Source organism: Cardiocondyla obscurior, linkage group LG23 (genome assembly GCF_019399895.1).
Source record: "Cardiocondyla obscurior isolate alpha-2009 linkage group LG23, Cobs3.1, whole genome shotgun sequence".
Classification (NCBI taxonomy): Eukaryota; Metazoa; Arthropoda; class Insecta; order Hymenoptera; family Formicidae; genus Cardiocondyla; species Cardiocondyla obscurior.
Window position 1 is genome coordinate 1,130,353 of NC_091886.1, and position 15,917 is coordinate 1,146,269.

A 15,917-nucleotide genomic window follows, 5' to 3' on the forward strand; every position below is an offset into this window, starting at 1 on the left:
CACGTCATTTCCCCGCATCCGTTGCGATAGAAAATTCCCTTCGCCCGTGATACGACGAGGAGAGAAGGAAGAATCAGTCGACCGGACTCGAATCGGTGCGTCCGCAGTAACGTGCTGGAATCGTAAGAGAGAACTCTCTACGCCGGTCGTTCTGCACGTGTTACTTCCTCTTTTTCTTTCTATCCATCCGGTTGTTCGGCGCACCTATCTACCACCCTCTTACTTGCTCCTTTTCTTTTTCCTACAGTTCCTCACTTTTGAGTCCGTCCGATACCGACGTGAAAATCAACGCGAAGAAAATGTGAGAAAAGAGAAGAAGGAACGGGAACGCTCCGTTCCTCTTTTATACTTCCGTTCGATTGACGCTGAACCGTAACGAGCACCGTCGGTTAAAAACACGATCGCGCGTAATCGGCGCCCTTATACGATTTTAATCGGGCATCTACGAGTTGCGTCTGAGAGCGCGATTTGTCTTGTTGAACGACGCTGGAATACGCTTGGCCGTAATAAAAATGTTAATTTTATCTTCCACAGTGGCTCGTTTAAGCTATATAAAATTGAATTTGTTATTTAAATAGAATTAATGTTTTTTCCTTTTTTTAATAAACAGGAGGTATGTAATTTTCATAGAGACGATTACATTTTCCTAATAATATAGTAAGCGAAATTATAAAAGTGCATTTTCGTTACACGTCTATAAGTAATGTCCCTTTCATTCCCTGAAGCTTCTTGTCAATGTCATTCGTGTAAGAGAATATCTACTTGAGAAATACTTGTGGGTCTTCGGTTGAAACACGACGACTGCCAAAGCGAAGGTGAAATGTCAACGGGAAGGACCAAGAAGAAACCACACTTTGATACCGGAAGTGGTCGCGATCTATGTCGCTACACGCGCGTTCAGGTGTGCGATGCACCTGGATCTCGCGCAACTAGTAGAAAGTAACCTTATACCCCGCCTCAAAGGAGAGAGAACAATAAAGACGTTGCGTCAAACTCGGCCTTCCTGACCGTGAGAGTGCAATTACGTTCTCCCGTAATGCGCGCTACTCGTGAAATAAAAGCCGTCCCATTGTCTCTTTACTTTTTTTTTTTTTTTTTTTTCCACAGCGCACCAAGATAGGGACTTTTCCGAAAGCGATGGCGATTACGTTGACCTCGCCATAAGTGCCGTCTTCCCGAGAATACGCAGCGATTTATAAGGGAAAGAGTTCGCAAGACTCCGCGTTTTTACGCATCACGTTTTCCGCCGCGCGTAAACGCCGTCGGCGCAATTTCGAATTCAGCGTGCACCACGCGAAGCAATAAATTTTACCGAGCAATCATTCGAAAAGACGGCTTTTAATGACTCTACCACGAGCCCGACTCACACCCCCGCGATATCGGAACAAGCTGATCGATTAAGTATCGAATGTTTCGTGACTTTTTCCGTCGTCTTCACGACAGCCCTACGCGACCTCGCAAAGTGATCGATTCATTTTATTATTTGCTCAATCCTCCGGTCCAGCCCAACTCTGTATTTAATAAAGTTCTTTTTTTTTGTCTCGGCTCTATTTATTCGGATTTAATGAGAATACGCGAATAAACGGAATAATTTTTCACTCGAGGTTGTCGCGTCGTGACATAAAAAAAAATGAATAATTCCCGCGTCAGCAATATCCAGCGGTAATTAAGGTTACACTTAGATATAAATCGAGTTTTTCATCTAAAAAAGTTGTTTTTACCAATAAATATATAATGATTAAGAAAGCAATGTGCTCGTATTTTTATATTCTTAATAAATACACAGCTGTATTATATGAAAGCACATGAAGTAAGCATTCGACTCAACATTTATACATTGGGGCTCGTTCATTGACTATTTTACTATTCTATGAGTGAATGATAGAAACAAGAGAAGGAATAAGAGACAAAAGACCTGAGCTAAGTTCGCTATCGAGCCATCTCTCACCATCTTTCACCCTAGCTCTCTGTCGCCTTCTGCATCCCTATTCCTCCCCTTCGCCCATACTTTTAGAAGTAAGAAGTCGCTTTCCAGCCCGTAAAAGTGAATGCATAAAAGTGCACGTCGCGAATGCATAAAATGGCGAATAAACTCCGTCGTAGAATATTCGTGCTTACTTCTTTCCCTCCCTCACCCTTTTCTGTTTCTCTTTTCTCTCGCATTCCCCCGTTTTCCCAGCCCCGCCTGACGTTGCATACGAGCTCGCGCATTCACCTTTCCCTGCACTTTTACACCCTCCAGCCGGCACCGGGCTATATCGCGCGGAAATGCGTCTGTACTCGAATCTATCGTCTTTCACGCGCCTGCTATCCCGACCAATCTTGTACCCCATCTCCGCGGAGAGCGTAACGTTGCGAGGTAAGTGCCAGGAAGCTTGCATACTCCCCTTTGACAATATCGACTATATTCGACCCCTGAGATTTTCATCGGCAGCATCCGCCGATTTTCGATTGAAAGGCTGCGAACGGCGCGGTGATATTGGGAGAACGGCGAGATTTTAAGAACGCGAAGGGCTCTCAAAGAGGAAAGCGCGAGACGAAAAGATCGCTACCTTTTCATAAGAAAATTTGTATATACTAAAGGTTTTAACGAAATAAATCTGGATTCGATAAAAACATATTTAATTCCACCGTTATTATTTCTTTCTTTTTTTTTTTTTTTTTTTTTTTTTTTTTTTAACACCGAGAGACACTGACGCCAACAAAAAGTGTGAGTGCAGGTGATGCATTTTGCTCGGGAAAAAGAGTTCCCGCTATATCCCACCTACCTGTGCAAAAGGCACGAGGCGTGCAGGGAATATAAGCGTACTCTTTGTACGTTAGCTCTATATGCGTGTAGAAGGTGTATATGGTGGTCGCGCTCGTATATTATACGAGATCAAGACGGACGGATATATTCGCGCTCTTTGCATTATTCTCCGATAATTCCAAAAGTCTCCTCTCGCGCGACAAGTTCCCGCGGTCTCTCTCTCTCTCTCTTTTTCTTTAATTAATCGCGATTGCATCAGCCACCTTTAAATGCCAAATGCGATACCGCTACATCGCCGACTGTAAATTACACGACGCAAGAGTTCCATTCCTCTTGACCGCAGTTAAAAGAGAAAAAGGGGAACGAGTGCCGTGAAAAGCGAAAAGTGTAATTAAGCACAATGGGTTCTCGGGAAACGGCGCAGCGCGGAAGATGCGGTGAATTTTATTCGCGTTCGCGTTTTATATGCCGGTTCACGCGTGCAAACAGTTGGCGTGCCACTCTCTCTTTCTCTCTTTTCCTTTCTCCGTAACTCGTCGATGCGGAAAGACGTTGCGGCCGGAGTGAGAATGTAAATCAGACGACACGCGCAAGACGGGGGTTACATGACTCGAGCGTAGCACGGAAACGCCGTCCTTAACATACCGTAACGTAGACAGACATTTCGCCGACAGCGCAGTTCAAAATTTCTTTCCGTTTACCTTGCGATAAAGTCTCGCGGTATTCCCCGGATATTCGTTACCCGCTCCTCTTCGGATATTTCGCATGTGCGCCCGTGCGCATACACCCTCGCGATTCGAAAAAGATTTCGCGTGACAGTATTGAATGATGTCCTGCAGCAATATTATTCGATAATGTACCGCCGGAGCAGAGGAAGAAGGGCGGCAAAGCCGTATGATTGATACGAAATTTGCATTGAAATACATACGCGGATACGTCTCGCCACGACGTTATTGTGAGATGAAAATCGTTGAACAGCTCGCCCGGTCGTTGGACCCGCGATCGGATCTCGCGAACGTCACAACGATCGGAAAACGCGATTGAAAATATTCACGAGGATGCGGATGTCAGGGTGCATCATCGCGCGAAGGAATCGTCCGTTTCCCGCGGCATTCGAGACAGGTATATCTGTTCCGAAAGCCTTTCGCGTCTGACCGAATTCGATTGATCGTTCTACCTCCGGCTGGTGTATGTACATTTGAGCGCACAATGCGGCTCGACTTTAATATATCGCCGATATTACCGGCTTGCGGAATCGCGGCGAGAAGAAATAACTTGGAAGCGGGATTTCGAAACCAACGCGCGGAGAGAGAGAGAGAAAAAAGAAAAAAGAAGAAAAAAAAAATGAGAAAACAAAACTAAAGAAAGAGACGTGAAGCACGTGAAAGGGAAGGTTACACAGGTTTTAAAAGAAAAGGGTACTTCGTAAAATCAACGAATAAAACGATAGTACAATATAATAATATTGACAAACGATCCGCTTTTTGGATTGAATTTTCTCGAATTTTGCTAACTGGCTCTCGTTTCGCTAATAAATCGCAAACTCTCGTCAAGCGGCATCAACCGTTTGCACTTCGGTTGCTCATATCGTCGGTGTAATTATTACGCAATACGCGACGCACGGAAAACGAGTTTTAATGGACGAAAAAAACTAGAAGAGTACGCTAGAAAATGTAAATAACCAATTAAACAGCGAAGCTGCATTTAAATGAACTCGGGGAGCATGCAAAGCTCGGCTGAGGAACCAGCTTAGGGATTTACTCGTCTTTAAATTATTTCCTGTACCGATTCTCCGTCTCTTCCGGTAATCGCAAGCCAGCTGCAGCGTGCATGAATAAATAAGATGCTCGGCGCAGCTTTAGCGAGGAGAGAAAACTGTGCCTTCAAAGAAAAGTTATCTTCTCCGGTCACCGTGGCCGGCGGAGATAACATACGGATCGCTCCGCGCGTTGAAACGAGAAAAAACGTTTGCAGTTATAATTTTTTTATCTTTATCTCAAACTTACGTTCCAGAAAAAAAAAGTGAATCCTATTATCCAACAATATTTTTTTTTCAACCACTTATTTACCGCGCCTATCTTTATCGCCAAGCTCGCAACCTGATTAATTTCCCGGTATAAAAAATTATTTTTTTATTCATTTCCGAAATATCGTCTCGTCTGTCTCTTTTTTTTTCTTTTCCCCCCGTTGCGTTTTCTGTTTCGTGCGTCTATTCGGGCGCAAAGAACCCTTCGCCGCGACGCGAGGTTGATTTCAATTAAGCACGCTAACTCCACCGAGACACCCTTTTTTCTCCAACCGCCGTGTCGCCGATGCTTGCATTCAGCGCGCTGAAAGAAGTCTACTTGCGGTGACGTCGGCGCAAAAATTTTAGCCCGGTTATTTTGCCCCGGCGACGGGAACACAGGACGCGACGTCGGGCAACGAGATGATGAAATGCGACACACGGCCAAAAACATCGGCAACGTCACACTTCATAAAAGAACATTAATAAATAGTCGGTAAAATGTAATTTTGAATTTTAAATCGCGTCGGAAATTTCTCTACGAGTACCAAATGGATCTCATGTATTTTTACTGAACATACTGTTATAACAGATAAACCTTTGTTGACAATCGGATCGACGTCCACCGTGCTGAGCGTTGTCAACAAGCGGATACCAATGCCAATCTTCTGCGGAAGCTGCAGAGTCCGGCGATATGTACAAACGTATCTAGGTGGAATACGTACAAACGTACGTATCCACCGCGAAACGTAAAGACGAGAAAGATGTCTCCAGGCAGAAGGAAGATCTTATGTCGTTTCAACGATGCCAATATTATCCTCGAGTCTCGTCGAGAACGAGGCTCTCGCGAGCGACATACTCTTCGTTCTGCTGGAAAAATATTTATTCGACCGCGATGAGGAAAGGAGGAAGTCTCTTCGTCCTCGCGACGAACGCACAGTGTTCCGTAACCGTGTGTGCACGCATCAGTCGGTCCCTTTTGGGTTTCGCCGGCACACGAAAAGTCTCAATCCGCTGAAGCAGCGAGCGAACGCGGTCTCGGGAGTCCGAGAATGACGCCAGAAATGAGATATAACGTTGAACGTACGTCCCGACACCGAGTCGGATTTCGCGGGGCGGTTTTTTGCGAGTGAACTACGCGGCTGACATCGTGGAAAAGAATTCGCGGGCGAGCGCGGCTACGTTATATGCACGTGCACACGTACGAACACGTAATTCCAATATCATAGGCGCCGAGGTTGCGCTCAAATGTTTCGGGAAGTACGTGGTGTTTCCATAATATGTTTTCCTATAATGCACTTTTAGGTGCTTTCGTTGCTCTTTGCGCGGAATCAAAATAAAACGACACCGAGAACTCTTCGCCGGAATATTTTCTTTCACGGAAGATTTCAGTAGTATCTAAGGTGGCGTTTATAAAATGTCATTAAAGTTTTCTTCGAATCTGATTCGGAGATACATTCCGAGCTACTCGTATGAATTTTTAGCGAGACGTTTTCATCCTCCTGAGCGACTAAAAAATATTTCAAATAAAATACCCGGCGCCTATGCCCGACACCAGGTTCTATTTCGCGTACGTAGTTGGCGGAGGGTGAAATAAATCGGGCAGGCTGCGGCCACGGTCGATTTGATTTCGATCCTGGAACGAGCGGGAGCATATCCGAGGCTCGCGTTAATTACCACCAATTTCGGCGTTTCGCCGCTCTTTAAACACCGCCTTGGGAATTAAGCGCAGTACTATATTGTCGATAAGGGGAGAATGAGAATAGCAAGCACGCGAGAGAGAGGGTGAGTGGAAACGCTCGTTTCTTGCAGCCGCGTTTACAATTTATAATCCTATTATAAGATTTAAGGTACTCACCGGTGTGCGTCACTCCAAGCCGACGAAGCGAAAGCCCTTTTCAAAAGGTATCTCGGTTCTGAAACACATAAAGAAAAGGAACTTGAGTACATAGCAAATAGGGCGACCGCTCAATTATTTATTACGATCACGGTAATTACGCGACTTATAATTACGATACTGCGATCGAAATAAATATATTTATGGCTAATAAAAGAATTTAATCGTAATGCGATATAAACGTACAATAAATGCGATATAGAGAACTCGTTTCATTAAAATTTTTTATAAATAGCACACTAATCGATTCTGTGTTTATAAAACGATTGAAATTTAATGTATGAACTGTGTTTTTTTTTCGTTCAATGATAACGTTTAGTAAGCGCATTAATTACAGCAATAACATCGTAGTATAACCGAGAGTAATATCAATATCAGATATTTCCGAAAGGTACATCATTAACGGTCTTATTCACGCGAGGAGAGAATGGTAACGGCGTTAATTGATTTTTCAATCGACAAAGCCGCCAGGAGCTCTTCAACGTCCCGTAGACGGAAAACGAGCAGTTCGCGATGGAAATCCTCGTGAAAATAGTCGAGCGCATCCGGCAACTGGCGAATCCGAAATCCTCTCAGCGGAAATCTTTCTTCGCTGGAATATTTAGCGACCGAGCGAATCGCAACGGATGCAATGAAAACGCGTGAGAAAAATCGCTACCTTCACCTAGTAAGAATTCAAAAGTTCGAGAAACATTTTAATTTCTTGTAAAATAGCGCCGCTGTTTTCTTAAAGCACGAACGCCTATTTCGCGCGGCTGCGTCAACGCGATCTCGATCGAGCAAAGATTCGCGAGATCGTAAATAACAGACGTCGCATGTCATTTGTAAAACAGAGAGAACGTCTCGCTCAATGTTTATACAAACGATAATTCATGCCCAAACGTAATATGCCGTTCGTTTTAACGAAGTCGCGGACAAACCGAAGCGCGGATGAATTCCGGCGAAATTAATTTTCGCGCATGACCCTTGTAGTCCCGAAACGGAAATCGCAAGGACCCGGTGCAACTAAACGCGAGGCGCACGTGTAATTCATTTCGCTCATTCATTATAGATTTTAATACCACTCGCGCTGGGATCCTATCATAAATTAAATCCTGACAGACAGAAACTCCGACGGCGCAGTCGAATCTGCGGAATACGATGCGATTCGGAGGGAACACGGAGATCGTAATTTTTGAAGATAAATTCCTGCCCCGCTTGTCAAAACTATATGTCACGCGCTTTGTACTCAATGGTGCTAACCTTAATTTTGCTAATTTTGTAATTTTATTTCTACATTACGCAGTGAATGCCAATTAATTAACCTCGCAGTAAACGCGAAGGGATACATTTCGAATAAGTATTTATATCTATGTCTTTTTTACGTAGCGAATAACGTGCACGTGTCGATCTATTCTAACGCGCGCGTACGACTCCGCGGCCGCTGATCTTCGGGCCTGCTTGGCGCCGCCACATCTGCCGCCACGCGACTCTCCACCACGTCTATCGAGCAACAATGATGGCTGCCGGCTGACGTAACACGCGCACGTGCTCGCAGCTGATCGCGGCGGCCGGCGGGCCCGGAGGTCAGCGGCCGCGGAGTCGTACGCGCGCGTTAGCTAGGTCAAGACGCGAAGTAGGCTAGTCGCGACGAAAAAGTTTGGATATTTAATTTTTTTTAGCTAAGGAATTAATTTAATTTGCGTGATCAAACCCCTACCTGAAAAATTAGAATAGCTAAATGAATTTCCATTCGGAAGGAAAAATTCCTCGCGCGAAAAATGAAAATACTACGAACGAGTCGCGGGCGCAATTGCGGGTGACGAATGTGCGAACGGTAGAATGGCAAATATTACGAATTACGCCAATGCGGATTCACCAACGAGCTCGATGTTCGTTCATGTGATTGTGACGTTCACACACTCTCCGACATCCCGGAATATATCCCAAGAGAGCACGCGAAGAGAGGCCATTAAGTGGCACCAACCAGTTTTCCCGTCGTTTCTTCGCGATACCACCGGCTGGCAATATATTTTCCCTCCCTTTTAATTACACGCATTACTTACGCTCGTTAATTAGCCTCTAGACGAGGATCAGAAAGCCAGAGGGGTGAGTGCCAGACATCGGATGCAAGCATTTGTGTCGAGTACGACGCGCCCCGTTTCCCCTTTCCCACCTTCGCGAGGACGAGTCTCTCCTCGCTAGATTATAATGTCAATCTCACGGTCTTTCTCTTATGTTAAAAATAAAAATTAGAATTATGCCATTTAACTATATTTATTTCCAGTTAAAGGGACAAAATAATCGTCGTAATTGTATCGAAATTAAATTAATGTAATTGCAAGGAAAATCTATAGACCGTTTGATTGGCTTATGTATCGATTTAATTATCGATTTAATTAATTTATCAAAATTTATTTAATTGAACGGTGACTCGTCTATTTTCAGCAAATTATGTAAGAGAAGTTTCATCGTCTCTGACATCCGGTCGTAGCAAAATTTAGAAGCCCGCTATTTTATTTTCCACCGCGACTCTAAAGTCTTCATTGGCAAGTCTGAATAAATTTAAGTACTATTTTTGTATCGCGAGGTAGCATTTTATATCTTCAATTCGGAAAGTGAAATACGATTGGATAAGGAAGCAGAGAAAGACATGTTTCTTATTTTATATTACTTTCTTCCATATTACTTTCCCCTCCCAATTCTTCTATCATATCCAAGGAAACTAGCTCTTTTTCTCCACTTTAAAAACCTGAAAAAAGCCGACGCTACCGCGAGAGAAGTAGATGACAACGAGGAGAAAGAAGAATAAGATCGTCGGTAAATCGTCGGCAGAAAATCAGTCCTCGGTGATTTTTACACAGCGACATTTCGCGGGGTATTCCTATGATATGCCGAGCGCTAAGTTGAAAGGGAATAAGAGGAAGGCGCGTTCTTCTATTTGCATCGGGGCTTGCTATTCTCCTTTCTTCGCGGTCTCAATTACTGATGCGCCATTGTCGGCTGCCTCTTTCAATTTGCCGAGTAGCACTCGAGCTCCTACAGTTGCTAAATATAGCGAGGTACTTATAAGAATTGGATATAAAAATAAAAAGGATTTAGAAGTCATATGATTCACTGAATATCGAGCGCTACGTTTAGCGTATGACTTCGATGCGGTATTGACGCCCGGCGAACCACGGAGGTAAATAAATGGACGCGCCTTTCGCGACACCGTGTTTCACGGAAAGAATCAGCGAACTAATAACGCGCGGTCCCCCTGCGGAATATCTTTCGTTAAAGTATCGCCCCCGTGTCTACGGCCCCTCGTGATCTACGGCTCTCTCCTGACGTCGCGACTGTTCATATCGAAAGGATGCTTCATGAAGATGCATGCACCGAGCTGCCGGGAAATACAGAGTCAGGGATCCGCGCTAATAATTTTACAAGTTGGTCGATAAATTTCTAGTAAGGAAGCATGGGACCCGTACCATGAAAATCGTAAGCGTAGAAACGCGGGGATTTGACCGTATATCACAACGGTGCGCGCTAGGGGAAAAAACTTTACCACCCATTGCTAGGAAATATAGCACCCCGCGGTATAGGAAAGATCCTGCAGTGAACGCCCGCTGCTGTCTCATACGTGCATATAACTACTGGTTATATAGTACAAGTGACTGCGATAAAATATAAGCAGAGTCGGAGCTGAGCTATTTCGACATTTCGGACAAAACGAAATATTGTAACGTATCAGTTTCGCGATACGTGGACTTATTGCGGGAACGCCACGTCTTTAAACGCAAAAAAAAAAAAAAAAAAAAAAAAAATAGTCTCTTTACAATTCATAGTGGCTACTGTGTTTGCACTCGTGACCCGTTACACCAGTTGTGAATCGCGCCTTTCAAGCAGGCTCGACGAATATGGAAGTGTGTCATCTGGTCATGACAACCGCTTCGCGTGGTGTACTTTTACCAATGCCTCGTTTCACTTTCGCACGGGGCCTACGTCAGGGTCATTCGCGCTGCTCGTTCGCGAATCGAGTCCGCTCACTTTCTCTCTCCGTGAACTTGAAATCGAATTATGCACGCTTACGCAGCCAAGCGGTTACGCAATTCGTCGTAATCCCCGGCGCGTCGATATCCACCGCAGCGCGCTAGTAAAGCTACTGTAAACGTTGACAGCTCTTTGCGAATCGACCTTCGCAAAGCAAATGCGAACTTACAATTAGCCTGTTTATGTTACCGCACGCGAACTTATTAACATAATTTTTACGTACATTTATACCAATATTATTTATCTCGCGTTAAAATGGCGCGACAAAGAACGACGCGCGATGAAATTTCCACGAAGAATAAATGAGTACTACAATGTGCAAACAACCCGCGGATGAAATTTACACGCAGCGCCGGCGAATTGTATAATGAGATTGCTCAGAGCAGGAGTTGTACGCCGCAAATTAGATCTGCTTGATTTCTGATAACATTTACGAACTCTCGGTTAGTTTATATACACGTACACACACCCCGATTAACGAATTACCTGCCGCGCGCGTCCCTCGTACTCGAAGGAAATGAAGTCGAAGCGACGCCGGAAAATTGGAGACACAGGCGAGAGGAACAGAACCGGATTTATCGCTTAGGATCTCTGCCCGGGTCTCCGGAGGTAATATCCGACGGTGATTCAACTTGTCTCGAGGGTATGTTCGGGATAAGGCAATAACAGAATAATCACTACTCCCACGTGTAATAGTATATCATTAACATGCGACATTAATTATTAGCAACGCCCGGTGACCGGCGTAAAAGTCGAGCTTCGTCATCTCGCATCGCGACGGCATAAAGAAGATAATCATTCGCCTGTTAACTAATATTAACTGTTTGCTAACAAATCTGCCATTGCTGTTTAATTTAATTGCAATGTACAGAGCGCAGGCACTCGTGCGATACCCTCTTCCTTCACACTACCAACGTGCTGTGAAAAAAAAAAAAAATAAAAAAAATTGCGACCTTTTCCTTTTGCTGTTTTCTACACCCATCATTGTATTCTAAGCAATAATCTACAAGTGCCTGCGGATGTCGTCGTGCAAGCTGCGAAAATGCCGAGTTCCACACGCGCCGGTGATCGTGCTAATTATGAGAACGAGATGAGCGTGCGTGAATAAAAGAAAAAAAAAAAAAAAGAGGGGAAAATCCGCGGAGCGAACAAGGGAAAGGGTCGAGGGCCCTGAAAAATTCCTTTTGCCCCGCATTTGTAACGAGTACAATGCGCAACGCACGATTCCCACCGGCATCGCGATATCGTGAATTCTCACAGCACGGCGGAGAGTACGTTCACTCCGGCGCTCGAGGAGTCGTCGACCGTTACTCTTGACACGTGGAATATCCTGTCGCGCCTTGTCGATCACGTTTATCGATTATTTACCGGCGCGATCGCCATTGTCCAATTGGTCGCAGGATCGAGATACGTCGTTTCATTGTCTCGCATATGCCGCAGATAAACCGATTGCGTCTGCAGTTGACGTAAACGCGTTCGCGGTAACTATTCCGCTTGTGCGGACGTTCGGTTTATTAGAGACGATTAGAATCATTTTTCACTGTTATATGCCGCGTGGCATTGACGCTCCGATATCAACCAAATGAGTTTTTACCCTCCGCTCTATTGACCCTCGCGAGATGATAAATATCGCTATAATGGCGGCCACGCCGCACGCTAAAGTACGCTATGAATTAATGATATTGTAGATATAAATATTAAAAAGATACGCGGTGCCGTAATTAGCTCGAAAAGTCCTATCTTTCTTGGAACTTTCGCCATTGTTCTCTGGTGCACAGTCTCATGATAAAATCATCAAAATTGGAAAAGAGTGCGGGCTCGAGCATATGCTCTTGTTAAGTGCATAAGCATACTCTAGTAGCGTAAGATGCCCCCGCGTAAGAGACGAGATATCGGAAAAGCGCCTATCCCATAAGACCGTACGAAGTAAGCACCATTCAGCAGACATGTTAATCCCGCCCGTATATATGAACACCAGGGACCACGTTAGCTTTTACGACCTATCCTTGACTGCGATAATGGTGCTATTTATATGTAGAACTCGGTATTCTCACGGCGATGCACGTAACGCGGGACAAATGTGCGCACCTGCCGAAGCGTATCTTCGCAGGGAGGACGCCTACTAAAAGGCCGCGCGTACACAACGCGACTGAATCTCACCGATACAATTGCGCAATGGATAACGACTTCTATAAAGTCCAGGGAGAGAGAACTTCTGATAGCAAGAACGAGAAACGTGAAAGAACCGCTTTACGATGCGATAGCATGTCTGATAAGCAGCGTAAGCACACCCCTGCGAGACGATTTCTCGTTTCGCTTATAAATCAAGAACGATCGCAATCAGCGGCAGGTTAACAAAAGTTTCGAACGCGATCTTCTATCTTTAAAATGAAATTTCACGTATTTGTACCTCCGCATTAACGTTTGTAGCCGAAAGAAGAAAAGGAAAAAAAAAAAAAATCTTATTTTAACAGGATAATCACGAAACGAATTTAATCTGAATTCTCGTCTCCTCGAAGCGTGCGTTAACAGATACTGAAATTTTTACGGCGATAGTTTTTTACGAGATTGCTCAACGAGCTCTGCAAAACGAGTTTTATTTCCCGCGCGACAACAAATTTTTTTGGGGGGGTTTTTTTCTTTTTTTTTTTTTTTGTAGAACGCCAACGAATAAAATTTATATTTGCGTACCGCCGTCACGACTATTACTTCGCAGCCGTACATTTCAATAAGCTAGGGATTCTGTAATGGAGATTGACAGTGGCAAACGTGCAATCGCGCCGGTGCTTCGATCGACATAAGCGATTGCAACGCCGTGCACTCCGATGCATTAACTGCAGCTGCTGCAGCATTTCTGCATAGGACGGACTCGAGAGCAGGATATTACATTATGCGCATATGGGTCACATAAATACATCGATCTCATTAGTCGCCGATAACAATCGAGCCAATTCATCCGATCGCCGTCAATGACAAAATTACTGAGTGGGTACGCAGCGATATTTAATTATTCGGCGACCTAAATCAAAGTGCTTGTACATTTAATGTGGCTGATATTCTCAAGCTACGTAATCGGTGAATCTTGATATCGAGATAATTCATAACACGATCGAAATGCGATTAATTAATAAGTGACGCATAGTAAAAAATGTTAATAAAACTGTGCTGGTTTCATCTACGATGGCTCATTAGGCGATAAACGATGTACGCTCGACTACGAAAAAAAAAAAAAAAAAAGCACGGACACCGACGACTTGAATAGGAAAACTATCTAGTTCGAGAGTTCCTTCTACGTTTAATGGTAGATTAATGATCGATTTGATCGCCGAAACGTGAGGCGATTTTAATAGAGCGCGAAACAAAAGCGACGAAAGTGTCACAAAGTCGCAGATGTGTAACTATTTGTGACCTTCGCGGAAACTCGAGACCAGCGGGATAGCTACAGCCGGTCTGAAAGCACTTGCTCGAATATCCCAAGACCTCTATCACGGTGGATGGGGCTGAAGTTGCTAACTAAACGAGTTTCTCACTAACAAACCCACTGGCACGAAACGATGCCGCTGACAGTCGAGGCTTATAAGGGAATCGGTAGAGAGGTTGCGTTAATATTGTTCAGAAGTTCGCGCTACGTGAGGTATAATGAGGCTGAGTATAGGAGAGAAAGCGAGAGATGGGATACGGGGTTATCCAATAAACCGAAACAATAAGTTTGACAACGACTTTAGTGCAGAAAATAGACTCCGACAATGAAAGTAATCGAAAGCGCATTGCGGCGCGATCAAATCGCATAGTATACGCGACAAAGCTCACTCGCGATACGAATAATTTGTAGTGACAATTAATTTTTCCTTCGCGTATAATGGAAAAAGACTTTTATCGACGAACGTTTAAGCGTGCAAAAAAGAAAAAAAAATGCATTTAGGTAAAAACATGCAACTCCGAGGAAAAGTATCGCGCGATCCGTGCTATCGCGGGACGCAAGATCCTTTTTATCTTCATCCGCAAACGGGCGAGCTACGTTTGCGGCGAGGATGCGGTGGCTGCGAAGGACAGGAGACGAAAGGAACGAGAATGAAGGACGAGCGCGGCGCACTCGACAACTTGTGGATCGTTTCATTATCCTGAAGTGGTACTCGCGGCGCAACTTCTAAAGTTCACCGCACAGAAGTCGAGCTATCAGCCGAGCCGGAATAATCATATCACTCAGCGCGACGGGGTAGAGTCTTTGGCAGCCGCCGAGTCTTGACATGGTCCTGGAGCTAAGCTAGGGGTGCCTCGCGAATTTCGGCGCGAAATTCCTGTCCGTCACCTCTCTATTGTCCTCTCCCCCGAGATATGCGCCCGTAAAAGACCTTGTTTAGAGCTATCCACGGCGTTATTCAGCACGGCAACTCGAAGCCGCGTGGCTCGCATACCGTCGCGTTATCTTTCGCGCGATAACGATTTGACGAGGCGGCTACGCGCAATCTTATTTTCCACCGTTTAATTTCCTTTCGAGGGCGCGATAGCGACCCTTTAAAGCCCGGCCGTTCGCGCGCGCGAAATAGCGACCCACGCGAAAACCGTGTACACCATCGCCGTCCCGTCGAATTTCTCGCAAGAGGCGAATACGCGCGAGAAGTTTTTTATCGCAACGTGCATAATGACCGAGAAACGTGTTTTATTTCCTTTGTCGTAAAATGCGCAAACGGAAAATCACGGAGGATTAAATCTCCACCACGATATTTAGATCGTTTTAAGTTTTCGCCGTGGCAGCGTTTCCACAATGGGATATCCATCTTCCGGCTTTCGCGTAAAAGCGATGGCAAATTTGTCGTGCTCTCGCGAAGATCGGACGGAATGTAATAAAGTAATGGATGCGGCGCTATAGATTTTAGAATACGCAAGAATTTTCGAATCACGAAACCACGGAAGATGTTTGTCTACCTTGTAAAAAGTCGAGGTTATTTAGAAACTCAGATTTCTATTTAAAAGATAGATTAATCTTTTCGGAATTCGCTTAAATGGTTCTTCGAGCTTTCGCGATTCAATATTTATTGTTTAATTCCGACAAAATTAAATAAGATACGAGGTTTACTTTGCTCCTTTAATTTACAGATAATTTCATAGTTACGCGTTGTTTTTCGCATTTAAGAGGCTAAAAATACGATCGCTGAAATTCATTTAAACCGCGAATGCTCATGTAGATGGAACTCGGATCCCCACATTCTACCGCCATTTACGAGCAATCGCGTTTCCCCGCAAAGTTTCACCGA

At 44.6% G+C, this 15,917-nt stretch overlaps 1 protein-coding gene across 6 annotated transcripts in view; it reads right to left on the minus strand.

Annotated features, from left to right (window-relative positions):
• Positions 1 to 15,917, minus strand: part of LOC139111203 (protein turtle) — a 209,765-nt gene that overhangs the window by 169,877 nt on the left and 23,971 nt on the right. For all 6 annotated transcript variants that reach the window (XM_070671331.1, XM_070671330.1, XM_070671326.1 and 3 more), the window contains exon 2: positions 6,613 to 6,670. The gene's annotated coding sequence lies outside the window, so the exon portion shown is untranslated. The remainder of the gene's footprint in view (positions 1 to 6,612; positions 6,671 to 15,917) is intronic.